Here is a 27,971-nt window from a genome sequence, read left to right as displayed (position 1 = left end):
AGAAAAAACTAAAATCTTTAAAAAAAAAATATTGTTCTTATAGCTTAATATATGGCTTTGTCAACAGCATTTAAATGGCAGGTGAAAAAGCTACTTTTTAAAAAGAGTTGGAATACAATATAATAATGGGATATACAATAAAGAGAGGTGAAATTGGAAGGCAAGTTTGGCAGAGAAAACAGAAATATATCTAGAGAAAAGGACCCTGGTGAGAATTGGCAGTGGCTCTCTGACCGGCATAGGAAAAGTTATTTTTTAAAAAGCGAAAGCGAGAGAAAAAGTTGTGAATTCTCAGGGGAAAAAATACATTCCCTTCACTTGGCAGAATGAGAAGGATTATTTGATGCAAAGCCACAAGTTGAGAGCTGGCGAAGGAGCCTGTGATGACTTCATGGCCCATAAATTCTCAGAAGGCAGCAACTCTCGCACATCCCAGTACGAGCACCAGGCCAGCAGGTGGGTGTGGGTGGGGAGATAGCTGCCTCTTCCAGGAGTAATGGGGAGGATTTTCAGCCCATTTCTAAGATCTACTGCCTGCTGTGTGGGCAGGAAAGGAAGAGGGAGTACACACTGATAAAAAATTGTCTAGTATCAGCCCCAGAGAAGCCCAGAGTCCGTTTCGTTACTGGAATACGGAACAGAAGGGGATGGTTAAATCTGAATCTGAAGCAGCTTCCCGCCAGCCTCCCACCCCAGCGAGGTGCCACAGGTGACAGAGGGGATCCTTCATTGCAAAGGCTCAGGAAGCTGCTGTAGCTTCTGCTACAGTTTGTGTCTACTCTCGGTGAAAAATGGGGTTTTCCAGCTCATTAAACTTCTTAATAAAAATTTGTGGTGCCTTGTTATCCTATATTTCAGATATTCCAAGGTTCACCAGGAGAGAAACTGCCATGCAGCAAGATTCCAAGATTTTAATTTCCTAGAGAAATTTATGAAAGATAGTTAAAATTAAAAGCTTTTCTTAAGAGAGATGCCCTTCCATAGTGTATTGTTTAAATATTCACTCAGGAGGAAATGACCCTATAATATTCCATTTTGCTCGGCAATTTTGTGAAAAGCTGAGATTTAAGTTTCTGTGTGGACGACAAAGAAAGAGCAGTTGTAGTTTGAAGCAATGCAGGGTGAGAAGGAATCCCCCTGACTGTCTTGCAGGTGTAGTCTCGGTAAGTGTCAGAGCAACTAAATCTGAAAGCTTATCTGTGCATGAACTTAATCATAAATACAGAAGGTGTGTAACTGACACCACAGAACTTGATGGAGAACATCAACTGTAGAACATGAGGTGACTGTGTAACTGAATTTGACAGATACACACGGGCATATAAAGCTGGAGGACAGAATTTCAAAATTACAGAGCAACATGACTTGTTTCATTTTTCTACCACGCCCCTCAACTACTGTTGAAGTTCCCTGAAAGCTTTCCTCCTGGAGAAGTCAATCCGTATTCTAACTTCTAAATAAGGAACTACAGTAGATTTAAGAACTGGGTTTCTCAGCTTCAGGACTATTGACATTTTGGTCAGGATTACTCTTTGTTGTGGAGTCTGCCCTCTGCATTGTGGTATGTTTAGCAGCATTCCTGACCACGACCCACTAGAGGACAGTAGCGCCCTCTCCTGCAGTTGTTAGAATGTTCTCTGCAGGACAAAATCGCCCTCGATTGAGAACTGCTGCTCTGGGCAAGAGATATTTGACCACGTCTGGAGACATTTTTGGTTGTCATAACTGGGAGGAAGGGATGCATGTTACAGCATCTAGTTAATACAGACCAAGAATGCTGCTAAACATCCTACAACACACAGGACAACCCCATACAACAAAGACTTATCCAGATCAAAATGTCAATAGTGCCAAGGTTTAGAAACTGTACTTTAGGGTAATAAAATTAAAGTCCTCTCCATTAAGAGTAAATCGCTGTGAGCAAACACATTTTTAAAAACACAAAACAAACCAGCATAATTTGAGGTGCAGAGGAGTGAAATGCTAAAGAATTGAAATTGGATCCTAAAATTACCATCACATCAAAAGCAAACCCTGAGAACATCAAACATAAAAAACAGTTATTAGGAGATCAAAGTACCTGAAATAACACTGAGTTTTTCTGAGGTTCCTTCTTAATTAAACAAAACACACAAAACTTTTCAATATGATGCATAAGAGGAAGATGTGATTAGATTTCCCAATAACGAGTACAAAGCAACGAAGCTGTGATAGATCTTAGCTTCCATCCTTTTGTGAACAGCTATAGGAAATGCAGAGGGAGAAAATTTGAAAATGCACATTCTTTAAAAAGCTTAGTATGGAAGGGATGGGCTCCCTCCTCATCAATCTTGATGGCTCCAGAGGAGGTCTCTGGTACCCTGCTCAATGTGATCTAAGGACATTGCAGAGGATGAGTTTCCAGAAATGGAAATTCTGCTGAACAGTAAATAATCAGTTTCCTTCCAACGTAGGATGATCTGTGAAACCTCTGGTTCTTGCACAAGTTACCTTAAAATTCCAGCCATTCTGGTGACTGTTAGCAGACATCACAAGTTCTTCCAACCCAGTGCAGGAACCCCCCCTCCTGTGCTCAGCTGTTGAAGCACTTGCCACAGTAGCTGTCCCTTCATGCCTAACTAGGATCACAATTGGCAAAAAGACACCTCTTCAAATAATTATTTTGTAGTACTGAGCCCTTGTATCCTAAAATTGTTGTGTCATCAAAAAATTTTCTACATATGTAACAGCTACCGAGAGCATTTTAACCAGGTGGTCAGACCTGGGCTGTATGAGTCAAAGAATTCCAAACATTTGGCCAAAACGTTTCACACTACTGTGTGAACCGGAAGTACAAGGAGCTAAACAAGTGCTGAAATCAGAGAATACAAATAACTGGCCTTTGATTCGGAGGATTTGGTCCATGACCTGAGGAAAGCCACTGATTTTCAAACATACTGGTGTGAGATCACGTCTGAAATCAGCTGACCTGCCTCTTCAACCCAGCTCTCAGATATGCCTTTTCAACCCAGCTCTCAGATATCCTGTACCCACCTGCCTCAAGTGTGCTAGTTACCTCGTCGGAATCTGTTCTACCTATAAAACTGTGATGTCAAAACAGGCCCTGTCTACCCACAGCTATTGTTAATGAAATTGTTAATATAAATATCCTTCAGAAAGTATCAAGTAGAGTGAAATATTTCAGGCATGTATTCACTTTTAAGTTAGGAACAAGACAAAAGCATCTTCTTTCTCCACTGTTATTCAACAGCATATTGATGTTTCAAATTAACACATCAAAACAAAATTTAGTATATAAGATCTAAATAGCCAAACGACTTTTGAGTTCTCCTGAGGTCTCATCTTAATTAAGCAAGGATCACACAGTGCTTTTTAACAAATAATGCATAGAGAGATCAGACTCGAATTTCCAAGTACAAAACAACAAAGGTGCAATCAATATTAGTATCCTTTCTCACTGAAAAATAAGAGACAAAATGTCACTACTTTTAGGTTTTGCATTTGTAGGCTTAACTATACTGGATACAGATAAAATTGTTAAAACACAAACTTTCTGAACACAAAATAATACGGACACACAGACAAAACCATGAGCTTACTACTCTAACAGAAACAATTGGCTAGAAATTATAATGAAAACCGATTCTACTAACTATAACAAAAAGATTTTTTTTCTAAAAGATATTTTAAAATGTTAGGGATAAATATTCAGGAAATCTTATCCTAAAGAATTAATAAAATTAATTAAGTGTATAAGTGGAGTACTATAATGTGTTCCTAGATGAAACATATTTGAAATATCAATTTATATGCTCCTTTCTTCTATTAAAATTTTGCAGGTGGGTTTTACTAGAAGAAAATATTTCACCTTTGCTTAACCACTATGTTGAACTCTGGTGTCCTCCCGTTGTGGGACAGTTTCTCCCACATTTTCACTACAGTGGGAGATTAGCCTATATTACCATTTATGCTCCTGTGGTATTCAAAATAAAATTCCTCGTGTAGCCTGTAATATTTAAAGCAATCTTCTCTTGGATATTCTTCAGCTTTCATATATGGAATGCTTTGGAAGGGATTGCAGTTCACATTTGTCTAAATCAAATTTCGTTTGCATCACTATACCTCAAACCAATTCTTTGCTCTCCTTACCTCCATCTCTACGTATGCTGTCTTCTATCCAAGAATAGTCTGCAAATATTGACAGATTGATTTCATAATCCTATGAAAACAGTCTACTAATATGCTGACTTTACGATGTTAATATAGTCCTGAAGTTAGCCTTACAGAGAAAAACTGCCCACTGACTACAGCAAGGGAAAATAATTCAAACAACTTAGTCCTAAATAAATAGAAGTGAGTTGGGTAAAGCTAATGTTACTAAAGTTTCAGTGGTTACGTCGGCACAGGTCAGGAATTAATGCAAGATCTCAGAGAATCCTAAAGTCTCAAATTACCATGTAGGTCCTATATTCTAGGAGTTTAAGGAATGAAAAATTAAGTGGCATATTTATGACTTTATTAAAAAAAAAATCCAAGAGTATGACTGATTAAGTTTAGGTACTCTCCCTTCCTAGTCTCTGAGTGCATTTCTTTTGCTTAAAAGATCCTGTTCATATAAATCGTTCCAAAATGTAATAGTTTAAAATATTTTAAGGTGAAATAATCCATTCTCTTATTTCAAATGAGATCCACTAGCCCCAAACCAAGCATTAAACATACCATCTTCTAACTTTGTCTACGGTATTTTTATCTAGTCTGTCGTACTGATTTCCTTGTCTTTTGTGACAGTGTGTTTATTGATCTTTTTAATGTTTATGACTGAAAATGATCTTAAAAATGAGGAGTTTAATTGGTAGTACCACAGATAAGTTCAAGGGCAATGTTTTATGAAATAGCAACCATGATTATATGTGACCTCCGTCTCTCCAGACCTCTTGCCCCTTTCCCAAAGCTGCAGTTTCTCTTTAGAGACAATGTCCGCTAATTAACTAAAGCAGATTGTGTAGAAAACCTTATTGGTTGTTGCAATTCGTTTTCTTCTCCCTGACTTCAGTGTGCTTATTTTACACAATGCAATCTAGTGTTATTTGTAGGTAAATGAAAAGAAAACAAAAAATAACAGTAAGTAAATCTCCCTGGAGAACTAGGAAGATTCTTTGTAGAAAGACAGGCTGTTTTCTTTGGAGTAAGACTGGGAGGAAATGGAGCTGGATAAGAGCAAAGTTCACGTTAAACGAGGTAGAGGCAATGATCCTCAGTCGTGGCTGGGCAAGAGGGCAATGTAGGAAAGAGGAACTTGTCACTCCGACAAATTAGTCACGAAACCCAAGGCTCCTGTTTTGTGTGTGATAGGCTAGAGGAGATTCAAACTAGATAATAGCCCGGCATTATGAGGCACATCTCATAAAGTGCAGGATAATTTTTAGAGGGAAAGCCCCTGTCCCAGTAGAGTAGTTCGGAAGACTGTACTGTGAAAAACATTGTGTTGAAATTTTGGGTTAAATATAAAGTAATACAAAGTCTAAGAGTATTGGGAGAAAGGGAGTGATTCATGTTTAAAAAACCAGAGTGTACATTATCATCCTTTGTATTAAAACTATTCGCCATGAGCTGAAGAAGGGCAGTGGCCATGGGAAAAACAGCAGTATGTCTAATAGAGCGTAGTTTCTGGATGGAGGATTTGTGTCAAGGCTCCCAAAAAATAACCTGTGAAACAATATCTTTGGAAGAAGCTTAAAATATTTGAAAAGTGAGGAAACTTACTTTAACTTAAACTAAACTTACTGGTTTACATTTTCTTTTCTAAGAAGGGAGAAACATAGTTTAGTTTGGGAATCTAGAATCGGTATTATCATGGTTTATAGCAGACAGATTTTAAGGGCGCCCCCCTAATCCTCTCCTGCTAGTGTTCACATTCTTGTCTAATACTCTCCCTTTTGTTTGGGTGGGAGCTGTGAACTGCTCCTAATCAACAAAACTTGGCAAAGGTGATGGGATGCCAACCTTCATATTACATTTTACGAGATTTTATCTTGGAGGACTCACCCCCTTTCTCTCTTTCTGTCTCTGAAGAGCCCATGCTGTGAGAAAACCTATGTAAAGGTACACATGGCAGGAAAAATGTCTGGTCTCTAGAAAGTGAGACTGGCCTGGTAGCCAGCAAGAAGCCAGGGCCTTCAGTCATACAGCCACAAGAAAAGCAACTCTGTTGGCCACCTCAGCGAGCTTGGAAGTAGGCTCATTGCCAGCTGAGCTTCCAGATGAGAACTGAGCCCTTACCAACCTCTTCATTCCAACATTGCATGGGGCAGCCTGAAGCCACTCCAGATTCCTGACTCATCCAACTGGCATAATAGATGTGTGTTCTTGTGAGAGGCTAAATTCATGGAAATTTGTTACTTACCATAGAAAACTAATACATTATTAAAGAACAGTGGGAGAGAATGGACAATTGTTTGTATATCTGCAAAATGGGAATTATTGTGCACTCAACTGCATTAAGTAAGTTTATGCTTATCTAATTCTGAAAAACAATCTTATGAGGTATGCAATTTTTCATTTTACAAATGAGAATACTGATGCACAGAGATAAACTTACCCAACTTGTAGAACATAAAGAACGGCCATCTGCGCCATGTCCCAGTTCTCACTCAATGCGGGCCTTTATAACTGGAGTGCACATCTTCCCCTTCTGTACTGACTAACATTTGCTTATCCTCAAGGCTCAGTTCAAACATCACCTGTAGCAGAAAACCTTCCCTTGATTCCTTAGTCTGGATTGGGTACATCTCCTATTTGTTCACATGTTCTTTTATTCATTCATTCATTCATTCATTATTTTAACCAGTGTAAATTAATCATGAATTACCCACCTTGTATTGCAGTGTTGATGATAGTGAATAAAACATGCAAGGTTCTTGATTCCATGAAGTTTATATTTTAAAGTGGGATGTAGACAAAATGTAAATAAAATAAGTTAATCTTTAAGAGCCATGCAAGCCATGCAAAAAATAGAAATAAAAAAGGATTGATAGAAATTAATTGTGTGGCTATTTTATTTTAAGCAGTTAGGAAAGATCTAAACGAGGTGCCCTTTAATTCTGATCTGAACAACACAAAGGAGTCAGCTATGTAAATTTTAGAAGAAAGAGAAATCCACACAGAAGAAATTGCCTATTAAAGGCTCTACACTGGGGAGCTGAAGAATACGAAAGAAGGCCAGCGCTGCTGGATCATAGAAGTTAAGCAGAAAGGTGGTAGTAGATGAAATTGGAAAATAAAATAGGAACCAGATCGTGAGGGACTTTTAAAACAGTGCTTATATACTTAAATACCACCAAGAGGTCACATACATTAAAATGAATGTGGAGAAGATTGCCAAGCTTCACGAGAGAACACTCAGTGGTGTCATAGACATGAAGGACAATTTGAGAGGACTAACAAGTGACAATGATGTGAGCACATATAGATTATTACTGCAGTCAAGTTTTTCATTAGATTTTCTTTGAAATAAAAGAGAAAGATACAGCAGAGGGGAATGTGGATTAAGCTCACATATGTATACCCATAGATATAATAAAGTACTGACAGAAAAAAATAACACGTGATGCAGCAGACAGAGGACATATGGCAGTAGAAAGGCCCTTGAGAAGAACCGAAGGGATGCCAAGAGGAACAGAAGAGGAGTGATTTTTGATGAGAAATTAGAGTACAGATGTTGGGAGGGTGGAAATTGAGGGGGTAATATTGTCCTTGCACTTACCTCAATCCTAGTATTTATCACTTTATGGTTATTTTCAATTTAATTTTCTACTGTAACAATCAAATGTTAAGTTTTATGAGAGTAAAATTTAGATAACTTGTCTATTAATTCACAAAGCCTAATATAGTGTGTAGCACATAGTAACTTGATTTTTAAGTAAATGAATGGATCTGAAAACATATGTTCTTTTTACTGGGATGAAAAGACTCTGACAAGGTAGGATGGAAGTTTGAACCCCATCTAGCAAACGTCCCTCACCCCAATTTTCCCATCCTTGACCCTAACACCTTCTTTTCTTTATTAATATATTTCATACTTTCTTAAGGAAATAGAATCCATGTGCTAGAAAATTTTTTACATTACAATAAGAAGTTATAAACCTATATACATCCATTCCCATATTTATTTTTGCAACCTGTTATATTTGATGCTGTGTTTCTCCTAATATCAAAATCCAATTCCTCGGGTCTTGACTGACTAACAACTACTTATCTAGTCCTTAATATATAAAAATCTATAAAACTGGTAAAAATATGTGAAATAACTGTTGGGTAATAGACTCTGCAGGACTGTGATCATCAAAAGGAGAAAAAAACACAAAATGAATGCAAGATCGTGCCAGATTTGTGATCAAGATCGCATTCTGGATGACAGCCCGGGGATGCAGAGCCTCAGCAGAGTACAAAAGAGTTGGGAAGGCAGAGATTAAAGATCAGAACGTCTGAAGCAGCTAAAATTTCTGGACAGAATATAAGGAAAGAGGAAGAATGAAGAGTAAAAGCTCCAGAGTTTGCCTGGACTCCTTGCAAATCTGTGGCTGATAACAAGTTTGAACAGAGCAAGACTCCATAAAGCCTGGCAGAAAAAGGTAGAGGAAAACTCTGATCACAACAGAGATTCCAGAAGCTGCATAGAAGACATAGGATTTCTAATTAGGCAGAGTGCAGAGATCTCATCAGACACCACAGGAAGAGAGCTGGTACACCAGAAAAGACTTAAGAGTTAGATAACCTAGTTATACAGTAGATGCAACTCAAGACCTGCCCTAATAATGCTTCAAACATATCTCAAGAGAATCAATCTGAACTAACATTAAAAACTCCCTTCCAGGAAAAAACAAAACAAAATGCAACAACCTAGAAACCTCTCTAAAGCAGGATAACAAATGTCCAGAGGAGTATACGTGACTTTCAGCATTTAATTAAAAATCTCTAGATTTTAGACAAAGCAGGAAAATGTACAAGGAAACTTTTCTGTGTAAATAAGGAGTCCATGGAAAGTGACTTCAAGATATTTAAGATATTGTAATTAACAGACACAGATGGTTAGGCAGCTATTATAAATATGATTAAGGATATGACATGAATATGCTTCAGGAAATGAATGGAAATCACAGCAAATATTAAAGCCAAAAAAATGGAAAATATACTACTAAAAATACAATATCAGACATTAAAAATATGCTGAAAAGGATCTTGATCCAATGAGATAAGGCAGAAGGGTCACTGAACTTGAATGCAATCTGAAGAACACAAAAATTTAAAAAATGAAAAAATAGAGTCTCATTGAGTTATGAGGCAATATCCAAAGGTCTAGCACACTTTCATCCGAAGCTGCAAGAGGAGAGCATGAGAAGTGGGTGGGAACGAAGATCAAACGACAAACATAAACTAGGAAAGACCAAATATTTTTAAATGTGTTGAAAAAAAATGTTTACAGATCCAGGAAGCTCAGTGAATCTCAAACAGAACAAATGCAGAGATACCACAATGAGGCACACAGTAGTCATATTACTGAAATAGTCAAACTCTGAAAATGCAAAAAAGGGGAGGAGGATCTTGAAAATAGTTAAAGGGGGAAAGTAAACAAACTACAGCTGACTTCTGTTGGGAACAATGAAGGCCAGAAGACAATGGAATGACATGTTCAGAAGGCTAAGGGAAGAAATAAAACTGTCAACACAGAGCCCTGCATCCAGAGAAATGTATAAAATGTATTTCCACTTTCAGAATGTAGACTATATATATGGATAAAATTGAGAGAATCCTTTGTCCCCAAATCTGTTCCTGTAATTAATGCTGAGAGAAGTTCTTTGGTCTGAAGGAATTGATAAGAAATAGAAAATAGTGTCTAAAGGAAGAAATGGACAACAAAGGAAATAATAAGTATTTAGGTGAAGATAGAAGACTAGACACTTCTTTTAAAATAGGGATGACAATATCGAGCAAAAGTTACAGCAATGTATTATCATTTTTAATACCAGTAGCACAAAGGTCAGAGGAGTTAAACTGAAAGATAAAGTTGTAGGCTTTTTAAATTTTACATAAAATGGAAAAATATTAACTCTAAGTAGATTATGATAGGGATGCATAATGTAATTCCTAAAAAGCAAAATAAAATAAAATAATGCAAAAGAGATACCTAAAAATCTAAGTAGAATAGTTAATATAAAACAATACAAATTAGATAACCTAAAGAAGGTAGGAAAGGAGAAACAGATTTTTTTAATCAATCAAAAGACATGAAAAATAGAACATTTCCAATCCAATGATAGAGTTAAACACAATCATGTTGAACTTGCATTAAATATAATGAATAAACACTTGTATTTAAGGGCAAAGATTGTCTAACTGATTTAGAAGGAAAAAAAAAAAAAAGAACAACATGGCCAAACTATGCAAGGTCTATAAGAGACGCATTTTAAATAAAAGGTGGAATAGGTTAAAAGTAAAAGCTTGGCAAAATAGCTATCCTAAAAGCTACTGCATGTCATAAAGGCTTACTAGCATGGGAAAGTTCCAGGAGCTATACTAACATCAGCAAAACAGATTTATGTCAAGAAGCATTACCACTGACAACAAGGTGCATTTTTTAGTGAGTTAAGACTCACTTCATCATAAAGATAAATGTCTATGTGACCAATAATGGAGCTTCAAAACATATGATGCATAAACTGACAGAATTACAGGGAGAAATGGACAAATCAATAATCACAATTGATACTGGATAGTTGAATACACTTTCTCTACAAAATTGAAAGAACTAGAGAAAAAATAATCAACGATGTCAATGCCCTTGACCAAATTAACATTTATCAAACACTATAGTCACTCAGAATCCTATTTTTTCAAATATAGATAGAATGTATACCAAGAAAGATCTTGTCCTGAGTGGTAAAACAAATCTCAACAAATTCCAAAAGATTCGTATTTTCAGAGAATATTTTCTGAATAATAGTAATAGATCAGAAGTAAATAACTACAAGATAGAAAAGCCCTGAATATTTAGAAATTAAATCTCACATCTGTAAATGCTCCTGGTTGCAAAGTAGTCACAAAGACAATTAGAAGATATTTTGAAATAAAGGATAACAAAAATATACCACAAAATTATTTGTGAGGTGCAGCCGAAGCAGTCCTTAGAGAAAATTTATAACTTTAAAAATCCTTATAATATGAAACACCCTTTTAAAAATAATGATCTGATTTTCACTATAGGAATCTACAAAAAAAAAGTCAAAATAAACTCTGAAAAATGAGAAAGGAAATAATAAAAATAAAAGCAGAAATTAATGAAAGGAAAACAAAAATTAGAGAAAAAGACTAAAGTCCTATATTGTCGTTATTAAAGTTTATAAACTAATCAAACTACATAGATTGAGCAAGAAAAAAGAGAAAGAATACACATTATTAATATCAGGAATAAAAGATGGGACATCCAACACATGTTAAAAACATAATAGGGAAAAATCAAATGATTTTATGATGATAAATTCAACAAATTAGATTAAATGAACCATTTCTTTGAAAAACACAGCTACTAAAACTTACACAAGAAGTAGTAGTACATTTTAATAAGCTTACATCTTTAAATAATTAATAGTTTAAAAATTTTACCAGACATAAAATCCAAGACCCAGATGATTTTGCTGGTGAATTGTAAATTCTGTCAGGCATTTAAGTAGGAAATACTAAAAATCTCACAAAAAACTGATGGTGAGGGAACCTGTCTCAAGTTCTTGTACGAGAACAGCATATGTCTGACACCAGTAGCTGACAAGGATATTATAAGAAAGTACTAAAACCCTTCGTGACCAGAAACACAAATATCTTTTTTAATTAATCAAATACAGAACTATATTAAAAAACACGATATGTCATAACAACTGAGGTTTATCTCAGAAATTCCATATTGGTTTAACATTTTAAAAAATTGATAGAATTTACCATATCAACAGTATAAAGAGAAAAATATTTGGACCTGCTCAATAAACAAATGAAAAGCATTTGCAAGAATAACCTTCAGAATTGCCCCAGTTAGAGAAGGGGTTTGGACCTTTATACCCTCACGTGGAGCTGTCATTAAACGTGGTATCCTTCAGGGAACGGGTGTGACTGTGAACAGGATCCTGAGGGGGCGTGTGACCGACACTTTCAGCCACTGAGGGAACCAAGGCCTGAAGGAGGGGCTGGGTCTCAGCAGAGGACCCGTTGCCGTCTTTCACTTGCCCTGCACAGACTCGCTTGCTTAGCACAAGTTCTAGGAGCAGCTGGGCTTAAGGCCACAATTGATATTTATTCTCTCCTTCCTCTATCACCCATTTTAGATTCCCTTCACCCTTAGCTAGCGCAGCTATTGGTACCAGAGGTCTACCTGGTGGAGTGACTCAGAGATTTGACCTTAAGAAGTGCAAATCCCCGGTCACCATGCTCTGATCAGAAAGTGGCTGCTGCACTTATGCATTCATCATCAAATCTGGGAAAGGAATGCGATGATATTTTCAATTCAATTTCCTGGATGGCAACTGTATTCCTTCCTTACCCAGGCTGTGTAACAGCAGATCTACTTCCTTTGCATGAACAGGATAATTTCCATCTGCTGGGATGGTGACTCCTTCTTGACTGCTGGCACCTTAGCATACAGGGCCCAGCGTGTCCAGGTGGCAGGCTTAGTTTAAATGTTCAGCAGGATTCTTGTGGTTTCTCTTGATGGAAGCATACTCTCTTCAAGATTTAGGGCCTCTAAACCCACAGAACTCGGATGTGTAAAGACAGAAAGCAAAAAAAAAAAAAAAAAAGAACCCAAGTAGGTCACTGGGAGCCGTGCTGAACGAGCCATTTCTCTTTCCATCCCCTGGTTTCTGCATCCCAGTACTTAACCTAATCCAGCACCAGGTGATAGTGGTTGATTTAGAGTTATACACTTCATGCTGGAGGATGATACCCCACGTTTGCAGGTTCCACTTCTTAGCTGGCATCTCAGTGCATCTTCAGAAGTCTCCTCCATGGCTCTGTCAGGACTGCAGCGTAGAGATTGTTCTGCGTGTGATAGGATCTTAGTCAACTGTCCACTGTCACATCTCCTTTTCTGCTAACTTGGTTCCTTGATCCCAGGCAATATATGGAATTTCATATTCACAGATTTTAAGTCTCAAATTTGGATGAGATCCTTTGGGCAAAAAAACCTCAAACCTATACCCAGAATGTGTGTTAATTTCAGTCAGATGATTCTCTTTCAGTTCCAAGTTGGAAAAGTTGCAGCCAATTTGCCACCAAAGTGGCTAGTTTGTTTCCTAGAGGAAGTGTTGGCCAGTTTCCAATATACAGGGCTAGATGATAAATGTTTGGGGCTTTGTAGGCTAACAGTCTCTATCACAACTCAACATTGCTATTGTTGCAAAAACAGCCATGCGAAATATATGAACATAAAAGAGGGATTTTGTTCCAATAAAACTTTATTTATAAAAACAGACAGTGGGCTGGATTTGGATCATGGGCTACAGTTTTTCAATCCCTGGCCAAGAGAATGGCCCCTTATCAAGCAACTTTGAATGGGTCTCTGTTGTTGGGAGGTTAGACATTCAGCAGCAGCGGTACCCAGAACAGCATTAGTGAGCGGCAGCCTTTATTCGCCAGCAAGTGGGTGGTCAGTTACAGAAGCTGACTGATGGAAACTTGCTGAACCATGCTAATTGATTTAGAGCTTCTTCATTAGTGGATGATTTCTAAGGTGGTCCTCTGAAACTGCATAGAGTTTCTCTCCCACCCTCTGGAGTGCATGTGTCTTACCAAGGTTTCCAATGCACTTGCCACCTCTTGCTCATTTGTTCTTGTTGTCTTGAGGCCATTGATAGAGTGGACGACTGTGATGTTCTCTGTATGTCGAGACCACCCGGGTTTCTCTGACTTTGAACTATGTTGTGACGGGGGTTAGATGGGTTTACATAGCCCTGGGGCAAGACTGCAACTGTTCACTCTTATCTAGTCTATGCGGAGATGAACTATTTCTGATTCTCTTTTCTGACAGGATGCATTCATTATACAATGGCCACAAACCACATATCTGAGGCTGTGGTAATCCACATTAGCAAAGATACAACAGTTGGCTCAGGAGCTACAATTGAAGCTGGTCTTTGAGTTTACATTAGTTCACTGTTATCCTGTAGAAACTATCTGTTTTTTCTGGGTGTCCTTTGGGTGAATTAAATTGTGATGTAATGAGAACTACCATCCCTTGCATCCTTTAGTGGTGACACCAATCTCTTCCATTCTCTCAGGCGTGTGTGATTATTTGACTAAGCTGGCCAGGACATGAAGGAGGGGGAAGTTTTAGAGGCCCTCACTTGGCCTTAATGATAAAATTGCTCTTAATCCACAAGCCAAGGTAGTTGTGTGCCAGGCGCTCATATTTCCATTCTAATTATACATTGAGGAACTAGAACAACCATCATAGAACGTCTGTACCCAGAGGACACACTCTGAGCTGGTCCTGTGCCAGGACTCAGTTTATTACCTGGCTTCTATATGTCTCCACTCTTAACATGAGTACAGCGATGACCTTTTAAACTCGGTACATCAGAATCCACTCAGTCCTTGTTTCTATAGTCCTCCAAACCTCTAATTACTCTCCTCAAACCAGTAATAGCTACTAACCTAAGTAGCCTTACACTCCTTTAGGAAAGCATTGAGAGGTTCCTTACTGTATATGCCTACTGTAATGGTGCAGGATACTTTCTCCTAGGTACCTGTCTTTCCTTCAGTCAACAAGTTTTGTGTCTGAACAATTCCATTTTGGAAATTGGAAAGAGAATATGTCTTTCTACTGGAGCAGGTGCTATAATTCTCCTGGTATACATTCTTGCTTTGTAGGGGGTTGAATACTCTAAGCAATACCTTTGTTGGCTGCCTCTCTAGCTTGCCCTTAGGGATGGCATGTTTTATTAAGAATCCTTTTAGCTCTCTGCAGGTCAAATCCTCCTTCTTGGCACTCTTGGATATTTCCGCTTATGATCATTGTAACCACCCTGCTTCTGATGGTTAAGTACCACCACCCAGACTTTAGTATTGTGGGTTCCTAGCATCCCCATTGCTAGCAGAAAGCTCAATTCTGTCACAACATCTCCTATCATGAGCCTTAGCCTAGAGACGACAGCCACCAATAAGCTTCTCATTGGTGCTGGTGCCTGTCTCACTAGATCGTAACTACTACCATAAATTTAATGTCCTCAGAATCCTCTGGTGGGACATACTCATCTAGTAGGTTTTCTGGTCTTGTGCATTATATCCACTCTCCAGAATGACTAAACCTTTAGGCCTTTTGATCCCATCTTATCTCATCTTCTATGGAAGTTCTGGCATTTCTCTTTCACTTTATATGGACTTTCATTTTCTCCAAGTTTCTAAGAGGCATCCTAACAGCATGTTCGCATTTTTTTCTGGGAGTTCTTGCTGGAGTATTAAAATCTGTATCTGGAAAAGTGTTCCCATATTGGTAAACTGCTAATTATCCAATTTTATGTTCTGCTCCCTTCAATTCAGCATCTCAGTCTCAGACTTGCTTTCTTAGCTCCTCCTAGTACCTGTCAGCCCACCCACCATATACAGTCACTGTCCTCCATTAGCTGCCACAAGGTCTCCCTGATGGATTGGGTAGTAACTTAATTCTGGTTTTTGGTTTAGTGGTCAGGAGGAAGTCATGGATGACTTTAGTGGAGTGGGTTGTTTTCTTGCAGGGCACAGCCCTCTGAATCATCTTCTAGAAATGGAATAAGTGCGGGCCGGACCCCTGGTGTAGTGGTTAAGTTCGGCGCACTCTGCTTTGGTGGCCCAGGTTCCCGGGTTTGGTTCCCTGGTGTGGACCCACACCACTCAACAGCCATGCTGTGGCTGTGACTCACATACAAAATAAAGGAAGATTTGCACAGATGTTAGCTGAGGCTAATCTTCCTCAAGAAAAAAAAAGAGGAAAATTTGCAACAGATGTTAGGGAGAATCTTTCTCAGCAAAGAAAACAAAAACAAAAAGGAATAAGTTGGTTACCCCTAAGAGGGTGGATTGTACTACCACTTCTACAAACTTGAAATTTCAGGGGAACCTGAGAGTTTAATGCACCATCCAGGTGTTCCCTTTTAGTGACTTTCCCTTTCAGTGGTTGAGTTCCCTTACAGCCAGACTTCTGACCTTGGCACAGCCAACCTGTCCAGTTGAAAATTTAACATTCTTTGAAGCTCTGATCCTCAAAAGCTTAAATCTGGACCTGATCTTCAGCTTTCTCTGCCCTCTAACTGCAGGAGACCACAATGTCGTTACAGGCTGCCAAGGAGGCTTTCTGGCTTTTTCAATTTAGCCTATAATTACTGATTAACTACCTTCAGCTTTTCATTATCTTTACCCACAAAGTTCATGAACGTTCCCCCAGCAAAAGCCATCCAATTCAAAAGTCATCAATCTGATTCCTTGTATTTTTCAGATGAATGATACATTGTGTCTGCTGGTGTATTTCCTTCCACACATTATCCCATTCCAGTTCCCCATGGGTGAAAATCTTAACAATCTCACTGCTGTCTTATGCTGGGCTATCTGTGTTCCACTCTCCCTGGGTGAGTCCTCTTTGCCATCTAGCCAGCTCATGAGCCAGTTCTGAAATCCCAACTTGATGTCCACTTTCTCTGCCCACCACCCTTATCAACTAATACAGGTCAGTTACCTAGAAAGTGAACACTGAGATAGAAATTGGCATGCAGAAAATTAATTGGCAGTATTTGATACAGTTAGTCATGATTTCCATGAAATGACACTATTTAGTTTCCATGTTTCCTCTATAGACACTCATCTTTATTACATACTTCTTCTTTTCTTCTCTCTAAACTTTTTTTAGGTTATCTTATCCATTCCCAGACTTAAACATTATCTGTATAGTCAGGATTCTGTAATTCATGTCTCCAGTCCACATCTTTCCTCTGAGCTCCAGGGTCATATATCCATCTGCTTGTTGGACAACTCCACTCCATTGTCTAAAAGGTAATATGAAATTAAATTTTAAAAGTAAAAAAGAATAAATTTTGATTTCATTAGTTATCCCAATCCAAACCTGTTTGTCTACTACTTTTCTAATTGTCAGCAAATGTCATTATTATCTAGCATGGTGATGATACCAGAATCTTAGAGTCCTTACTTATTGATAACTTCCTTGGTCCTCACTCCACGTCCAACCCATAATAAAGACAATCAGTTGTCTCTCCCGCCCTTACCTTATTTTCAGCTACCATATTTCTATTCTAGACAGTGACAATACTCTCCTTACTGGTCTTTTGATTCTATCCCTGCCTCCTCATCCCCTTCTTCATTTAGCAATGAGAGTAACCTTTCTAAAACATAAATTGGATCATGTCACTTCCACCCTTAAAACGATGTAATGGCTTTCCATGACATCATGCATAAATTATCAACTCCTTATTATGGTACACTAAACTCATCTTGAGGTGGTGTCTACCTTATCTGGTCTTCCTCGTACTCTTGCTCTATATTTCCCATCTACCTGCCTCCTTTCATTGCTTCAAGCACATCAGTTTCTTTCACATGTCTTTGCTCATAATTTTTCTTTTTTCTGTTTCAGTCTTTCTCTAATTCTTTTCTTCTCTGACCCCCTTTCTTTCTTTGAAGCTTAACTGGTCACATTCTCAGAGAGTTCTTCCCTGCGCACTCTTGCTGGGCGGTAGCCCCACCTCCGAAGCCTGTTACCCTCTATGGCCGCACTGTGATCCTTCATATAACATATGGTTTACCATTCTATACTTTTTAGTTCTTGATTGTCTGTCTGCTAGAATAGACTTTGAGCTTCATGTAAGCTTAAACTACCTCTGCTTTGTTGCTTTTTGCTTGGTTTCTTTTGTTTGTATATGTCAGCATTTGCCTGGAACACAGTAGACTGTTATTATATATTTAATTTAATTTAATTAATTAATTTTTTTGAGGAAGATTAGCCCTGACCTAACATCCACTGTCAGTCCTCCTCTTTTTGCTGAGGAAGACTGGCCCTGAGCTAACACCATGCTCATCTTCTTCTACTTTATATGTGGGAAGCCTACCATACCATGGCTTGCCAAGCAGTGCTGTGTTCGCACCTGGGATCCAAACTGGTGAATCCCGGGCTGCCAAAGTGGAACGTGAGAACTTAAGCACTGTGCCACCAGGCTGGCCCCATGTATATTTTATGAATATTTCTTAAACATCACTTTAATAGATACTAATTGTTTTTCAAAAATAAATCATAGAAATTTTGTACCCTCAAAGGAATTCTACATTGTGCATACCATATATGATGAAGACAGGCACATTTGATTTTCAAATAAATCATTTTTAGACATATGAGTAAGGCCCTTGCAATGAAAGTTTCTGTAGTTTTATTTTGAGTATAGGGCTAGAGTTTAGCCATCAAAAGTGACATCAAAGTTTAATGAGATCAACATTTCAGATATGACATACCATCCTCACAATTGAAACCTTGTTATCCTTATTTGACAAGAAAACTCGTCATAAAGAGACTGTAAGAGGACTTATGATATTTAGGATTCTCAGAAAAGAATATCACTCATGCTGCTGCATTCGAAGGAGAAACAAGTGAAATTATTTATATAATACTTGACTCTTTTCTCTATAATTTTCCAAAATTTAAATCTTTTATAATGAAATACATATTATTGTGAAAATTTAACTAGTCATCCAGTTATTAATGTTGTATTATATTTTTATATTTCACTACTGATTGAGGCCATATATTTTCTTGAATACCTTTGATTGGTGTATCTTCCTTTTCATCCATTTTCTCCACTGTTACAGTCAAGGATGGTCATATGTAGCTATATTTAAGTGCCAAGCTCAAAAATATCCATGTGTTATTTTGTACATTCAACATCGACTCCATCCCATTTATTCTCTTCCTGTAGATAAGAAAGTCTTCATCCAGGATCATTTTCAATATTTCTTAAGAGGCCACACCCATGCTCTTCTCTACAGGCCTGGCTTAACTACCATTTCCTACTTGTCATTCCTTGATTTGGGCTATTTGAACATTTTCTGAGCACTGTGATTTGATTCTTTACACAACCAATTCTTATGGAATACTTATTATATTCCAGTCATTGCTCTAGGCATTGAGGTTACTTTAGCTAAAGAGAACAGGTAAAAATCCCACCTTTAAGAAGTAAATATTTTAGTAGGGGGAGACAGGAACTAAAACCTAATAAATGAGACAAGAACTGATATTTAAAAGAAAGAGGGAGAGAGAGAAATACAGAAAGAAAGAAATGAAGGAAGAAAGAAAGAAAGAAGCAGGGCAGAGGAATTGAGAGTGTGGTAGCAGTGGGGGAAGAGAATGTTATTGTTTTAACTCATTGCTATTCTCCTATTTTAAATGCGAAAAAGCCTCCTGGAAAAGGTATTGCTGAACAGACGCGAGGAATGAGCGTTCCAACCAGAGGCAGCAGCTAGTGGAAAGGCTATGGGGAGCATCCCTGGCATTGCTAGAAATAACCTAAGAGACCCATGTGGAAAGGCTGGGGGAGGAGGAGCGGCGAGGAAGGAAATGGTCAGGATGAGGCTGAACGGGGAGCTGGGCAGACCTCTTGAGGTACTGACGCTATCATGAGGACTTCCGTTTCGAGTCTAAGTCAAATGAGGAACTCCTAGGTTCTGAGTCAAGTTGTGACGTGATCTGACATTTTAAAAACCATTTTGGCTGCTGGATAAGGAACTATTCTAAAAACCTAGGTAAGAGAAGATGGTGGCTTTGATCAGGAGACACGTGGTAAAAAATAGTTAGATTCTGCATTTATTTGGAAACCAGAGTCAAAAGGATTTCCTCTTGGAAATTATATCAGTCAGTGAACAAAGGATAACATATTTTTCATATTGAAATATATTTCAGGTTATTCTATTCCATACCCATAAGATACCTATCACAAGAGCCTCCACACTTTACAGAATGACTAAAGATAAAATATAGATAATAACCATTATGTCACAAAGTGACAGAAACTTGTATGATTCTGCTGTCAAAGCCAATGTTTTCATAGGATAAATACACATGTGCATTGCCTATCTTGCAAGAGTAGACAAAAATTTTCAGTTAGTTTAAATTTTCTAAGTGATTTAGGCATCTATAGACAAAAAGCATGACACACATTTTGTAGATATACGTAAATCTATAAATAAAGAAACTAAAGAAATATATAGCACCCAGGGCTGTTGCAGCAGAAGGGCAAAGAAAGGTATATTACATTTGTGCTGTGAGGTATGCAGTGGTAATACTCATCTACTCTCTGTGGTAATAACAGTTTCATTCATTCAAGACTTTTGAAAAATAATATTTATTTGAGATAAATAGTTTAACTGCTAATTACCCTTCTGTTTCAAATAGGAAATGTTTTCCTTCCAATTAAATTCTCTCTTTAGATATTCCTATCAGCAAAGTGGAGCAGTGGCTGCTGTTATTTTCCGAGTTGGAAAAAATCAATAACCAAAATACTCCTTTAAAAAATATTATTTCAGGGGCTAGCCTGGTGGTGTAGTGATTGAGTTTGCATGCTCCGTTTCAGTGGCCTGGGGTTCTCAGGTTTGGATCCCAGGTGTGGACCTACGCACCATTCATCAAGCCATGCTGTGGCAGCATCCCACATAAAATAGAGGGAGATTGGCACGAGGGCTAGCTCAGCAACAATCTTCCTCAAGCAAAAAGAGGAAGATTGGCAACAGATGTTAGCTCAAGGCCAATCTTCCTCACCAAAAAAAAAAAAATAATTATATATATGTATATATATACACACACACACATTATTTCAATGTGTTTGTAGTTTTGAAACAAAATGACGACTTCATGTATCTCTAGAGGATAGATGAAAATGATCTCAATATGTGTAAATAATTAACTTGATTGGAGAAATTACCTTGAGTGCACAGAAACACATAAATGCATACACATAGGCATATCTTCCCTTTAGCATTTAAGATCTAAGGTGTTGATTATAGACATCTAGGATGTTTATTTCCTTTACTTTCATTTCCTCTTTTCTCTCTGTCAATCTCTCTCTCTCTCTGTCTCCTGTTTGGTTTTTGTTTGTTTATTTGGATTATCCACTCTTTCAAAAATTTGAAGTGAATTAGCAAATAATCTAAAAATTTAAAGTGAGACAAGACCAATATTCAGCTAATATCATGCAGTCGTTTTCATTAAGATCACTGGAATAGATGAATCTTGATTATTTTTGAGTTATAGTAATTCTCTTATTAATGGAATCAGAATACCCATTAAGCAATTTACATACAGTTGAGAATTTAGTCTTTCTTTATAATTTAAAAATACAGAGGAGTCAGTCATATTTGATATAGCCTCTAAGTGTACAATTCTAGATAGTTATCAAACTAATATATAAGAATTTAGGGAAAATGTAAGCATGTTTGCAAAATTTAAAATTAACGTGGAATATTATTTTTCTATATTATTTTTACTTGCATTTTAAAGTACACCTAAATTTTTATTCTTCATACAAATAAAAGAGATAAACATAATAAATGAAAAGTGAATTTATTGATAGTACCAATACCTTATCTAGTCAACTGAATTATTACCTTCAGGTCTTCATCCTTTTTTGTATCTGTAATCTTTGCCATGTGACATTGTAGTTCCTCCCATGGGGGCAGGTACACTTCCCTCCATCTTGATTTGGGGTTTAGCTGTGTGATTTGCTTTGCTGAATGGTGTGTTAATGAATGTGACATGGCAGAGGCTTAAAATGTGCTTGTGCAGTTGGACTTTTCCACTTGCATTTCTGCCATAGCGTTGAGAATAGCTTCCCTCAGATTTCAGCTGCATCCTGAGGATGATCTCCCCAGCAGCATAGCGAGGCTAAGGGACCACCGACAGGCAGCACGCAGGACAACCGCCCCGGCAGTGGTGGCCTTGAGCAGCTGCTCCTGACAGCCGCACCTTAGAGAGCAAAATCAGTGCTTTCTGTCTGTTACGGGCTGAGCTGTGTCCTCTAAAAATATGATGAAGTCCTACCTCCCAGTACCTGTAAATATGACCTTAGTTGGAAATAGTGTCTTTGCAGGTGATCAAGTCAGGGTAAGGCCGTTAGGGTGGGTCCTAATCCAAGATGCCTGTGTCTCTATAGAAAGAGGAATCTGGACACAGAAATAGACCAGGGAGAACACCATGTGAAGATGAAGGCAGAGAGCATGGTGATGCATCTACAAGCCAGATACATGAAGACAGCAGCAAACCAGCAGCAGCCAGGAGAGAGGCAAGGAACGCATTCTCCTCATAGCCCTCAGAAGGCCCCGCCCCATCCTGAGCTCAGCCCCTGGCCTCCGGAAACATGAAACAGTAAATTTCTTTGGTTTAAGCTGCCAAGTTTGCGGCACTTTGTTACGTCAACCCTCGCAAACTAATATATTGTTGAATGCCACTGAGATTTTGTCATGGTCTGTGACACAGCAGTAACAATTTTTACACCTTATTTCTATGAATGCCAGTAGCAGTTCTTTCTTTCATAAAATTAGAAAATTATAGGAAACATAAAGAAAAATGAAAAAAAATCTTCGATACTGTCTCTATACAAAGCCTTTTTTCCAACCTGTTTTCAGTCAACATATAGGTTTAAATCATGGATGTATGGGTATCTGTCATCTATCTATTTATCTGTTTATTAGACGTCTTTTTATGTCTTCATTAATGATGTAACTTATCCACTTTTTGTCTTGCATTAGAGCATATAAACTTTACATGATGCTATAAAGTCCTCATAAACAACATTTTAACAATGTCCAGTACTGACTTTGTTGTAAAGAATTATGCTAATCTTCACCAATAGCAGTCTTTTTTAAATCAAAATTTCTAATAATATATCTTTCAACAGCGATGGTAAAACTTCAGGCAACAGAGAAACAAAGATCCAAAAGTGGAGCCAACTGAGACGCTGTCCATAAATTCCATAACAGACTGTGGATGCATAGAGTAAGCCATCTTTAATAACTGGATTATCATAATTGCTCCCATATATTCAAGAATCCATGAAAATTAGATAGCAAGAGAGACCCTGGTTTGAATAGCCACTTTAGAAAATCTGGAAAATTAAAGCAGGCTCTTTTGCACAAGAACAGTGAGACTTTCTGGAAGTCTTTTTGAGATTAATAACAGAGTACCAGTGCCCCGAGGGCCTAGAGCCAGGGCAACCCTACTTTACTTAAATTCTGGGTAAAAGTGCCTGGATTAGGGTTGCTGTCGCATGCAAGTAACAGAAAACTGAATAAGGTCATTAGAGGTTTATTTCCTCCCATAAATGGAAGTATGGAGATGGCTGACTTCAGGCAGATTCATAGCTGGCATCTTTGCACTTCTCCTGGCATTTCCCTCTTACTCCACATTTTATTATTATAAGAAGGTCTGTAGCTTTAAATATCTGATGAAGATAATAATAAGATAGACTAGGTGGCAAATACCTCATTGGTCACTTTTATCCCAGAAAAGAAAAAGATTTCCCCAAAATACTTAGCAGATATAATCTGGGATTTCATATCCTGAACACAATCACGTAGTCAACTCTAAAAAAATAGAAACTGTTGGGGCCGGCCCGGTGGCATAGTGGTTAAGTTCCCACGCTCTGCTTCTGAGGCCCAGGGTTCACAGGAATGCATCCCAGGTGTGGACCTGCCTATCCCTCATCAAGCTGTGCTTTGGCGGGATCCCACATGCAAAGTAGAGGAAGACTGGCACAGAGGTTAGCTCAGGGCGAATCTTCCTCAAGCAAAAAGAGGAAGATTGGCCATAGATTTCATTTTTGAGGGTGCTATTATAAATTGTATTTTTTAAATTTCAAATTACAGACAGTTTCATTTTTGTTTACCATAATACGCTTAATACATAACATAGTGCTTCTTGCAGAGCAGCCACTAAATAAATCGTAGCTATTATTATTTTTTTGTGGGAAACTATTGTTAAATAATAGAATGTGGGTTGATAAGGAGAAAATGATTCTTAGAGAAATCAGATTGCTTACCAGACTGTGACTGAATTATTTTTATAATAATTAAAGTGTATTCTTCTTTGATTTTATCCATGATGGATTTTGTAGTACAAATATTTGACATAAGGGAATTGACTTTCTTACAATCTCTTTAAACAGTATGTTTAAGAATTCTATATTTTCAATAACCAAATTGGTAAGAAACTCAGGGCCAATCTTCCTCAGAAGAAGAGGAAGAGGAAGAGGAAGAAGAAGAAGAAGAAGAAGAAGAAGAACTGAGTCAGAATTTAGCCTATGGAGAAAAGAGTTTGTCAGATAAGCAGAATGTACTTCAGTGTATAGATGTCCAAGACTTTGTTGTAAAGAATTATGCTAATCTTCACCAAGAACCTCAGTGAAGCTTTTGCCAAATTATTTGGCAAAATAATTTGGGGACTGTAAGATTTGAAGGAATTGGATATTCTTTGTGGAATGTAATGCAAGTTTTGTCCTAGCGTCAACATAGAAAATCAATATGGTAGCAGCAAGGTTAGTATTTGCACCTTCTGTGACAATAAGAACAGAAGTTAAAAAGGGAGCCATAGAACAAAGACTGGACTCCTGGTTGTGGCACAGGTGATTTCTGTGACCAGTGACGTGGCTCAAACCAGCAGGGTGTGTCAAGGAAAGGACAACACAGGGGGATTGGGACACCAGGACTCTACTGATCAAAACTCAAACTTAATGATCGTTGACATGGTGACCACATCCTAGGTTTTCCTGTCCTTTTGTGTCTCTGATCCTCTGCAGTCTTGCAGCCAATCTCCACCACATCAACCAAGCCACTGAGTTCACAAATCCAGCCATAGCCATTGAGTTGGAACAAATGTGCGGCAAAGCCACCTCTTCTCTTTCCTGTGGGAGGCAAACTGTTAACTCTTTCCGAGTGAACCCCCTTCAGGAGTAAGTATATTTTCTTCTTTGATTTTATCCATGATGGATTTTGTAGTACAAATATTTGACATAAGGGAATTGACTTTCTTACAATCTCTTTAAACAGTATGTTTAAGAATTGAGCATTATTAGTGTATAATGATCACTGGAAATGTCTTGTGTTTTATTACCAAGCCTGACATATTTATCAGCCAAATTCATCTGTAATTTTAACACATTGGTTCTGCTAACCAAGTTTAAGTTTCTACCAGTTTGGTTATGAAAATGTAGAATGCAACCTATTTTTTATAAAAATCATTCAATCACAATCTGGTAAACAACCTGATTTCTCTAAGAATCATTTTCTCCTTATCAACCCACATTCTATTATTTAATTATAGTTTCCCACAAAAAATAATAATAGCTACGATTTATTTAGTGGCTGCTCTGCAAGAAGCACTATGTTGTGTATTAAGTGTATTATGGCAAACAATATGAAACTGTCTGTAATTTGAAATTTAAAAAATACAATTTATAATAGCATCCTCAAAAATACAATACATAGGTATAAATCTAACAAAATATGTATTGGAACTGTATGTGGAAAACTACAAAGCACATACAAAAAAATCAAAGAAGATCTATATATACAGAAAGATATTTTTTCAAAGATTAAAGTCAATATTAAGATATCAACACTTCCCCATATGATCTGTAGATTACAAGTAATCCTAATCAATATCTCAGCAAACTATTTTGTAGATATTATCAAGCAGGTTCTAAAGTTTTTAGGAAAAGGCAGAGGACATAGAACAGCCAAAAAAATACTGAAGAAGAAAGTTAGATGACTCTTACTGCCTGATATCACAACTTACTCTGTGACTATAGTAATCAAAAGAGTATGCTGTTAGAAAAAAAAGAGACACAAAGATTAAAACAAAAAACTTCCATTCTGCAAAAGACATTTTTAATAAAATGAAAAAAGTCATACTGGAACATAGTATTTGTGAAATACATACAGATAGAAGATATATACACACTATTTAGAGTATGCTTAAAACTCAAGAATAAATAAGCTCCCATTGAAAAATAGGCACAAGAGATTAACAGACACATCACCAAAGAAGACATACATTTCTTCCGAGCAGTGCTCAGAGGGAAATTTGTAGCTGTAGACACCTATGTTAAAAGGTAAGAAAAATCTGAAATCAATAACCTTAAGGAACTAGAAAAAGAAAAGCAAACTAAACGCAAAGTTATCAGAGAAAAGAAATAATAAAGATGGAAGTGGAAAACAACCAAACCAAAAGTGTTCTTTTAAAAGATCAACAAAATTGGCAACCAGTTTTGTTAGATATGTTGACTGGGAACAAAAGAGAGAAGACACAAATTACTAAAATCAGAAATGAAAGTAAAGACATTACTACAGACTTTAGAGAAATAAAAAGAATTATAAGAGAGTACTATGAACACTGTTTCACCAACAAATTAGACAACCAAAATAGTCTAAAGAAAAAACAGAAAATCTGAATAGGAGGATACAAACTAAAGAGATAAAGAGAACTGCACAAAATAAAGAAATTAAATCAATAATCAAAAAACCTCTCAACAAATAAACGGGCAGAACCAGATGGTTTTACTGGTGAATTCTGCCAAACATTTAAAGATGGATTATTGCTAATCCCTCTGAAATTCCTCCAAAAAATACAGGAGGAGGGAAAACTTCTTAACTCATTCCGTGTGGCCAACATTACAAGGATATCAAGGTCAGACACCTGCTTTCAACACGTCTGTTCAACATGGTGCTAGAAGTTCTGACCAGAACATGACAAGAAAAAGAAAGAAATAGCATCCAAAGACAACAGCAAATAGTAAAACTGTCTCTATTTGTAGATAGCATGATTTTATAGGGAGAAAATATTGAATAATCTGCACAAAGAAACTGTTACAGCTGATAAACGAATTCAGCAGTTATAAGATACAAGATCAACACTCAAAAATCAGTTATATTTCTATACACTTGCAATGAACAATCCAAAAAGGAAATTAAGAAAACAATTGCATCTACAATAGCATCAAAAACAATAAAATACCAGGAATTAATTTAACCAGGTTGATGTAAGACACTACACTGAAAACTACAAAACACTGCTGAAAGAAATTAAAGACATAAACACATGAAAAGACATTTTATGCTCATGGGTTTGAAAACAATACTTTTTAAGATGGAAATAGTCCCTAAAGCAATGTACAGATTCAATGTAGTCCCTATCAAAATCCCAACTGTCTCTTTTGCAGAAATGGAAAAGACAATCCTAAAATTCACACGGAATTGCAAAGAATCCAGAATAGCTGATACAATCTTGACAAGAACAAAGTTGGAGCACTCACATGTCCCAACTTTAAAACTTACAGCTACAGTAATAAAAGCAGTATAGTACTGGCATGGGTTAGACATAGAGATTACTGGAACAGAATTGAGAGTCCAGAAATAAACCCACACATCTATGGTCAATCGGCTTTTGACAAGGGTGCCAAGACCAACCCCACAATGATCTCATCAACAAATTGTGCTCTGACAACTGGATATCCACATGCAAAACTGTGAAGTTGGATTCTTATTCACATCATACACAAAAAATAACTCAAAACTGATCAAAGCTCCAGATATAAGCTAGTACTATATAACTCTTAGAAGAAGACATAGGGGTACCTCCTTAGGACCTTGGTTTTGGCAAGAGATTCTTAGATATGAAACCAAATACACAAGTAACAAAGGAAAAAATCAATAAATTGCACTTTATTAAAATTAAACGTTTTGTGCATCAAAGGACACTATCAAGAAGGTGAAATGACAACCTGCAGAATGGGAGAAAATATTTACGGATCATATATGCGATAAGGATCTAAGGACTCCTACTACTTCACATCCACTAGATTGGCCATGATGAAAAAAAGGAAAGTGAGTGTTGGCAAAGATGTGGGAAATTTGGAACC

The sequence above is a fragment of the Equus caballus genome, chromosome 19, assembly GCF_041296265.1.
Source record: "Equus caballus isolate H_3958 breed thoroughbred chromosome 19, TB-T2T, whole genome shotgun sequence".
Lineage (NCBI taxonomy): Eukaryota > Metazoa > Chordata > Mammalia > Perissodactyla > Equidae > Equus > Equus caballus.
The sequence above is the reverse complement of the archived record's forward strand: the minus strand, read 5'-3'. Positions refer to the sequence as shown.